The following is a 9,714-nucleotide window of genomic DNA, read 5'->3' as shown; positions in this document are numbered from 1 at the left end:
TAATACGATATGACTATCAGTTGGTAGTCCCAGCCTCAGGGTTTCCGGTTGAAGTGTTTTGAGCCTGTGTTATTCAACTAATGACATTGTGTGATGAGTTAGCAGTACAATGCAGATCAGATCGTATTGCCACGTCAGCCTCATGCGCGTGAAGGATCTTGCATGAAGAAGATTGATCCTATCTACCTCGGGAATGTGCAAAGCCTCTGCAAACGGTGGAGAACGCGTGATGGGTTATCGCCTCCATGAAGCGGTGAAGAATGAACGATGGAGAATGTCTTGAGATCTGTTCAAGACTGTTGTATTCAAAGGCAAAGTGTTCAATGGTCAGGATTGAACCGACTGAATTTCTCAACCTAAATGTTTAGGGTTTAGGGTTTGTGTTACCGACCTATCTGTTTCCTATAAGGTCGATGCTGTATTTCTTGTTGAAGTTGTTGGCAAATGTTGTGTGTGTATCTAAGTGCAAAGATACATGATTCTTGCCAGACTAGATAAGAGGGTTGATACCTGCAGAGTGTGTATGCTGAAGGAAGGAACTAAAGTGGATCTACATTGGCATTGAGTGCTATTACTAGATCATTGTAATACCTGTTGATCTCTAACCACTTCAACAGTTGGAAAATCCCTTAACAGGGTAGCTTTAACCAGCTTGTTGTAAATCCTTTAACAGGGTGACTCAAAGCCATTGGGTTCATGAAATCCTCTAACAAGGTAACCTCTAACAGGGTTTAACCCTTAACCGAGTATTCTAGCCATCCCTTAACCGAGTGATCCCTAACAGGATCGGTTCCTAACAAAACCTGTTGTAACAGTCTTTAAACAGACTAGGCTCCTAACAGAGCGAACTTCTAAAGAGTTCAAGAATAACTTGTGGGTATTCATCCCCATCGTGGTTCTTCCCAGTTGGGTTTCCACATGAAAAATATGTGTGTCATATGTGATGTCTTTTTCATGTGATGCTTTGTTGTTTTCTGTCAAGCGGTGAATCATGTTGATCTAGCATGTTATTATATTTCTGATGATAGATTACCTGCTTATGCACAAGGACAATGTGGGAATGAGGGTGTAGGTTGTGTGGAAAGATAAGTGGTTCCAGTTTATATCTTTCACAATCTCATTGTGCTTAATCGGTAGTAATCTGATTCATGACCGGTGTTAGTGATTGCTAGTCAAGTTCACTGTTTGCAGTCAAACCGGTTCAGGAAAAGTTTTTGTGCCTGTATTGATTCACCCCCCCTCTTAGTACCTGTTTGGTACTCACTGTTCATCATTGAGTTATCAATTAGTATCAGAGCATCCTCCAGATCCTCTGTGTTGTAAGCTTAACCGCTTGAGGGAAAGATCCTATTGTAATGATGAAGAGGGAAGGTCCAAAGTTCAACAGAGATAATTTCAAAATATAGAAGAACAAAATGAAGATATACATCAGAAGCATGGGTGCTCAACACTGGAGCTATGTTGAGAATGCTTATGTTATTCCTATCGGTACTCTCACCGATGACCAAAAGAGAGAGATCTAGGAAAATGGGCAAGTCATCGAAGCCCTAATCAACAACTTATTTGACATTGAGTTTATTGATGTCCAGGATAAAGAAAATCCCAAAGAAGTATGGGATACTCTTGAGAATATCTATGGTGGTGATGAGCATGTAAAACAAGCTAAGGAAGAAAGCCTTAGGGGAAAGTTTGAAGACATGCAAATGGTTGAAGGAGAGACCATTCAACAACATGGAATAAGAATCAAAATTGTTGATGGAGATATCAAGAGTGCAAGAGGAAAAATTGATGATTCTACTGTTGTTAGCAAAGTCTTGAGATCCTTATTACCAGTCTATGCAATAAGGGTTGCTACTATTCAGGAGTTGAGGTCAATAGACAAGACTAAGGTATCCCTAGACTCCATCATTGTAAAGTTGACAGCCTATGAGCTAAATAGTTGTGATGGTAGTATTCAGAATACCAAAGCATCTTTTAGAGCATCTGTTGCACCATCTAGAAAAGGTAAAGAAGCAAGCACCAGCGGTGAACCAAGGCACATCAGAGAAATGGATGATGAGGAGATCCTAATGGAATTTGAATCTCTTCTTGCCAAGAGACTTCCTAAGGGAACCAATAAATACAAAGGTAAGCTCCCTTTGAAATGCTTTTCTTGTAATCAGATAGGACACATTACTGTAAACTGTCCTAATGGTGATAACAAGGACAAACCAGAAAGGTTCAGGAAGTTCAAAGGAGGAAACCAGAGAAACTGTTTTGTAGCAGTTGATGAAGGTGTCACAGATGAGGAATCTGAAGATGAAGAAAAGGAAGATATTGTGTTTGTTGCAGTCAAAGAAGATGTGTTAGACAAGAAGGCTCTTGTCTCCCGCTTTGATAATTCCAATGAGTGGATTATTGACAGTGGCTATTCTCACCATATGACTGGTGACCAAAGCAAGTTTCTATCTCTGGAAGAGTGTGATGGTGGTGTGGTTCATTTTGGTAATGATGCATCATGTATGGTCAAAGGCAGAGGGTCCATCTCTCTTAATGGAAAGAGTAGTGCTGACAATGTGTATTGGGTGAAAGGTCTCAGACACAACCTATTGAGTGTTTCCCAATTGAATGATAGTGGACTCACTCTAGAATTAAAAAATGGAGTGTGCAAAATCAAAGGAAAGAATGGTGAACTGATGGCTACCGGTATGCAAACCAAAGGTAACCTATTTCAGCTGAATGCTAATATAAGTACATGTCTTATGGCTAAATTTGATGATAGCTGGATATGGCATAGGAGACTCTGCCATGTAAACTTTGATAACATAGTGAAGGCCAATAAGATTAAGGCAGTTAGAGGACTACCGGTGCTAAGCAAACCGGAAAATCCTCTGTGTACAGAGTGTCAATTGGGGAAAATGCCTTCCTCAACCTTCAAAGGTAAATCTTTCACTGCAGACAATTTACTTGATCTTGTGCATACTGATTTGTGTGGTCCTATGAAAACCAGGAGTGTGCAGGGAGATAAGTATTTTATGATTCTTACAGATGATTTCTCAAGAATGATGTGGGTCACATTCTTGAAGGATAAGTCTGAAGCCTTTGGAAAGTTCAAAGCTTTCAGAGCACTAGTAGAAAAAGAAAGCGGTAGAAGAATCAAATGCCTAAGAACTGATCAAGGAGGGGAATTCACTTCCGGTGAATTCAACAAATATTGTGAAGAGAATGGCATCAATAGGCAACTGTCTACCCCCTGGACTCCACAACATAGTGGCTTAGCAGAAAGAAACAACCGGACTATGGTTGAAGCGGCTAGAACTATGTTGATCCAAGGAAAGGTTGCTCACACCTTTTGGAGAGAAGTGGTGAGCACTGCAGTCTACACAATGAACCAGGTACTCATCAAGAAAGGAAAGGATAAGAATCCTTATGAGTACTGGACCAGTAAGACACCAGTGGTAAGCTACTTTAGAGTATTTGGTAGCAAATGTTATATCAAGAGAAGTGAACATCTGAGTAAGTTCGATGCAAAATGTGATGAGGGAATATTCCTAGGATACTCCACCAAGAGTAAAGCTCTCAAATGTCTCAATAGTAGGACTCAGAGAATCGTTGAAAGAATCAATGTTAGAATTGATGAAAACTCTGAGAAACTTGAGGAAACTGGTAGTGAGGATGTAGGAGATGAACCTGTAGTAACCTTCTGGGAACCGGTTGCAAATCTGGCTAGTACCAGTAACTGTGCTCCTACACTGGTAGATGTTGACGCTGATGAAGATGAGGATGAAGAAGAAAAGCAAGAGGAATCTGTTAAGAATATACCTAGGTATGTCAAACTCAATCATGATCCAAAGCAGATCATAGGAGACAAAGATGCAGGAATTCTTACAAGAAGAAAGGTTAGAGAAAGCTCATGTATGATCTCTGAATTTGAGCCTAAATCATTCAAAGAGGCACATAAAGATGAAGACTGGATCAAGGCAATGGAAGAAGAACTTGACCAGATAGAGAAGAATGGTACATGGTCTTTGGTACCCAGACCAGAGCATAAAATATCATTGGAACCGAACGGGTCTTCAGAAATAAGCTGAATGAGGATGGCATAGTGGTAAGGAACAAGGCCAGACTAGTGTGTAAAGGATATGCCCAAGAAGAAGGGGAAGACTATGGATAAACCTTTGTTCCAATAGCAAGATTGGAAGGAGTTCGTATGTTTCTTGCATATGCAACTTTTAAAGGATTCAAGGTATACCAAATGGATGTAAAATCTACATTCCTAAATGGAATAATTGAAGAGGAGGTATATATAGAGCAACCAGATGGGTTTGCCCTATCAAAAGACAGTGACATGGTGTGTAGGCTACATAAAGCCTCGTATGGACTGAAGCAGGCACCTAGAGCATGGTATGAATGCTTGCACTCCCATCTTGTGAAGATTGGATTTGAAAGAACAAGTGAAGACAACAATATCTAATTGAAATCAAAAGAAGATCAGATTCTGATTTGTGAAGTATTTGTTGATGACATAATCTTTGGTGGAGATGACAAGATGAGTCATGACTTTGCAGATGAGATAAAAAAGGAGTTTGAGATGTCACTCATAGGGGAGATTAAGTTCTTCATTGGACTGCAGATTCAACAAATGAAAGATGGAATCTTTATTACTCAGTCCAAGTATGTCAAAGAGGTGTTGAAGACCTTTGGCATGGAAGACAACAAACCGGTTGGTACACCAATGGTGACCAGTTGCAAACTATCAAAAGAGGATGACTCAGCATTGGTAAATGAGAAGGATTACCAACCAATGATTGGTAAGTTGCATTATGTAGTGCATAGCAAACCGAACATTGCACATGCAGTGGGGATTACCACTCGGTTCCAGAAAAGCCCAAGAGAATCCCACTTGGTAGTAGTCAAGCGGATTCTTAGATATTTGAAGGGAACTATTGACAATGGATTATGGTATCCATACAATAATGATTTGAAACTGAAAGTGTTCACAAATGCTGACTGGGCTGGTAATGTGCAGAAGAGCACAACCGGTGGTGCATTCTTTCTCGATGATAGATTGGTCTCATGGATGAGTAAAAAACAAAGTTGTATCTCTCAGTCTACAACAGAAGCGGAGTATGTTGTAGCTTTTATGAACTGCACCTAGACTATTTGGATGAAGCATGTATTGAATGGCTTCAAAGTTCTTGTATCTAAACTGGTAAGTATATTTTGTGACAATACAAGTGCAATTAACATCTCCAAGAATCAGGTTTTGCATGCTAGAACTAAGCACTTTGAACTCAAGTATCATTTCTTGAGGGAAAAGGTTCAGAACAAAGAGGTGGTATTGGAACATGTTTCCAGTAAGGAGAAGTTAGCAGACATATTCACCAAGCCTCTACCGAAGGCTACATTTACCTATTTGAGAGGTGAATTAGGGGTACTGCCCCTTCAAGAGGTAAACTAAAGCTTTGTGCTCCACATCAGTCAGATCTTACTTTGCTATATCTTTCCAGGATTGATGTGTTGAAGAATGCTACTCCTTAGGGGGAGCAACATAGTGGAACATGGAAACTCATACCTCTACTTTGGCATTGTTTTCAAAGGGGGGGAAGATGTGAAGCAGAGAAGATATCTGCAATATTAAGGAGAAGATGTGATGCAGAAAGAGAGATATCTTTGTATATTGCCATCAATGCCGAAGGGGGAGATTGTTGGCATATGTGCCGAGTATATTGACATGATGATATTGTGTTGTCATTGATGTCAATATGCTGAAGAGTGAACCAGTATATTGAATTTAAGCAACTGGCAAAGTGAACTAGTAACATGCTGTGAACCGGTATATGTGCAAAAGGCGAAGCGGTACGCTTGTCCAAGTGAACCAATATATGGAAGGTTTTCTATCAAGGTTTAATACGGTATGACTACTGGCTGGTAGTCCCAGCCTCAGGGTTTCCAGTTGAAGTGTTTTGAGCCTGTGTTATTCAACTGATGGAATTGTGTGATGAGTTAGCAGTGTAATGGAGATCAGATCGTGTTGCCCTATCAGCCTCGTGCGCGTGAAGGATCTTGCATGAAGAAGATTGATCCTATCTACCTCGGGAATGTGCGAAGCCTCTGCAAACAGTGGAGAACGAGTGTTGGGTTATCACCTTCATGAAGTAGTGAAGAACGAACGATGGAGAATGTCTTGAGATCTATTCAAGACCGTTGTATTCAAAGGCAAAGTGTTCAATGGTCAGGATTGAACCAACTGAATTGCTCAATCTAAATGTTTAGGGTTTAGGGTTTGTGTTACCGACCTATCTGTTTCCTATAAGGTCGATGCTGTGTTTCTTGTTGAAGTTGTTGGCAAATGTTGTGTGTGTATCTAAGTGCAACGATACGTGATTCTTGCCAGACCAGATAAGAGGGTTGATACCTGTAGAGTGTGTATGTTGAAGGAAGGAACTAAAGCGGATCTGCATTGACATTGAGTGCTATTACCAGATCATTGTAATACTTGTTGATCTCTAACCACTTCAACAGTTGGAAAATCCCTTAACAGGGTAGCTTTAACCAGCTTGCTGTAAATCCTTTAATAGGGTGACTCAAAGCCATTGGGTTCATGAAATCCTCTAACAAGGTAACCTCTAATAGAGTTTAACCCTTAACCAGGTATTCTAGCCATCCCTTAACCGGGTGATCCCTAACAGGATCGGTTCCTAACAGAACCTGTTGTAACAATATTTAACCGGACTAGGCTCCTAACAGAGCGAACTTCTAAAGAGTTCAAGAACAACTTGTGGGTATTCATCCCCACCGTGGTTTTTCCCAGTTGGGTTTCCATGTGAAAAATATGTGTGTCATATGTGATGTCTTTTTCATGTGATGTTTTGTTGTTTTCTGTCAAGTAGTGAATCATGTTGGTCTAGCATGTTATTATATTTCTGATGATAGATTACCTGTTTATGCACAAGGATAATGTGGGAATGAGGGTGTAGGTTGTGTGGAAAGATAAGTGGTTCCGATTTATATCTTTCACAATCTCATTGTGCTTAACCGGTAGTAATTTGATTCATGACCGGTGTTAGTGATTGCCAGTCAAGTTCACTGTTTGCAGTCAAACCGGTTCAGGAAAAGTTTTTGTGCCTGTACTGATTCACCCCCCCTCTCAGTACCAGTTTGGTACTCACTGTTCATCATTGAGTTATCACATATATCCATTGTGTTCTTATGTCACAGTGATATACTTTTCCGTGCATATACTTGAGATTCTAGTGAGGTTGTTAGAAAGAGATTTGATCTAATTTCTTGTAGAATTTGTGCTACAAGTATTGAGGATTAAGTTAGCATAGTTAAGTGTTCATAATAGAGATAGGTTACAAGACTTTGTGCTTGTAGTTGTTCCTATTTATACTAATCTAGAGGTCCACCATAGCAACAAACTTTGTGCTTTTATTCTATATTCCCATCTCGAGGAAGTGATGGAAGAATTTGCGCTTTCATGAAAAATTTGCTTCCTTTCATATAAGCATCTTTGTTGTCATTGAAATTTATTAGATTTATGTATTTGTTACTCTATTTGCAATTTCTTTTCCGAAAAAAAGAGAAAAGCATGTTGTCTCACCCAAGTTAGATTAGTTCTTATATATTATAATTAATTTGTAATAGCAGGAAAGGGGGACCCTTCCCTTAGAATTAGGAAAGTTTTAAACTCACACGTTGTGGCTGAAACCATAATTTTGCATGCCTTCCCAGGTATGCAAAATTTTCAACTAACTTTTATATCCATTGCCTAGTTTAATTATAGATTGTTCAATTTGAGTGCTATTTACATTACTGCATGTACTTGCCTTGGGGAATACTTGCAAGTAAAAAATAATTATTGGAATATATTGGAGTGATTAGATGGGAGTAGGTAGTATAATACAAGAATATCTCATTTTGGTGTTGGTGTAGGTTTTGCTATCAATATGGTGTTGGTGTAGGCTTTGTCATCAATATATGTGCTTTGTCTTTTGGGTCAAACAAAGGAACAAAAACAAAGCTATTTAAATAAATTAGGCAACACCTCGAGGATCTCGACAACAATTAGTTTAGCATTCCTCGAAAGAACAAATGCTCATCACAAAGGTAAAACCTCTCAAATTAATATAGTCTAAATCAGGGAGTTTAATAAAAGATGGTCTGATTAAATAATCTGATATTCATTCAATACAATCATATGTAAAAGGAAACAAAAATGACCAAATTATAATAAATTACAATAACCACAACAATTGCCTATAACTAAGACATTCTCTCACTACGAAATTTCTTCCACAACTTTCATCTCATTCCTTCCTCTTCTCCCTTAATGAAGTTTCCATCATTTTTTTCTCAACTTTACTAAAACAATTTTTCACTTCCCTCCTTTAATGGATGTTTTCTTTTCTTTTCTCCCTCTCTTTTCCATACCTTTTTCCTATAAAAATAAAAATTTGCTGTTAGCTAAGAAATTCTTAAAATTTTGTTGCCAGCTACTCCTAACAAAATCCAAATGTTGTAGATCTTGTTACCAACTACAATTGACCAAGAAAAATCCAAAGTTATAATTATTGCATGGGAGCAAAGAATAGTCTTGAAAGATGGTAGAACAATACCATATGGCCCTAAGTAATTGCCAAACAACAATAGAGTAGCAATAAAAATGATAATGACCAAAGTGAAGTGCCATGTTGAAAATGAATGATCCAAAGCTTTTTGATGCAACAATGGAGGAAGTCTATTGGCCAAGATAATGTAGAGCCATGCAAAAGAAGGAAATTCAATTAAATTAAAAAATCACTCATTATAAAGAGAAATTGAGAAGTCATAGAAAGGGAGAAAACCAACTACCTAAATGGAAGTAAAAAGAAGCATGAATTTGCAAATCAATTAGCATGTGTAAAAGAGCTCATCACAAATTGTTGTATAACAATTAAACTATTCAAGAAATATTAATTGTATGAGAAATTCAAATTAACACAATAAAAAATAGAAAATACAAAACATCATTTGATTTTAGAAAGACAATTGACATTTTATAAAAGATCATGATAGAATCTAGTTTTAATTGATTAAACTATAGAAAATAATGATTGTCATCTTATTCAATTAGCCTAAAATATAACTTAGCTAGTAGGTTTAATCACAACCTTGAGACTCAAGAAGTCATTGTATTTAAAATTAAATACATACAACCCTTGTACCAAAATATATATTTCTTGTCATATTTTTGAAGTACTCTATTGACATAAGTTACTATCTTGTAGCAACTTAACTTAGGATTATAACAACTTGTGGGTGTCTTGTAGCACAATTACAAGTAAAAAGTTCATTTGAAATCAAAAATATATTCAACGACCATCCAAGAAAGAAAGTCAATAAGAAATATTATTGTCAACAACCCAAGATTGAAAAAAAATGAAAATATAGCCTAGTATTGTTTTTGGTGAGGCATTATTGTTGATGGACCAGAATTCTCTTGCATTAGACATGCCAAGTAAGAAAAATTGTGAGCACAATGCTCATAAAGTGGAGCCAAGTGGTAGAACCACCCTTTAAAGAGTGTATAATTTGCATCATACATTTCTATAATAGGTATATTGGAAGATTTCATCCTTCACCACTTCCAACACTCGATGCTTCACTTGATAAAAAATTGCCACCTTTCACCAAATATGGCCATTAGCTTCCTATTCTCTTGTGGAATCCTTTACACCATTCCAAACTCCT

Source organism: Cryptomeria japonica, chromosome 1 (genome assembly GCF_030272615.1).
Source record: "Cryptomeria japonica chromosome 1, Sugi_1.0, whole genome shotgun sequence".
Taxonomy (NCBI): Eukaryota; Viridiplantae; Streptophyta; class Pinopsida; order Cupressales; family Cupressaceae; genus Cryptomeria; species Cryptomeria japonica.
This window is presented reverse-complemented; position numbering follows the sequence as displayed.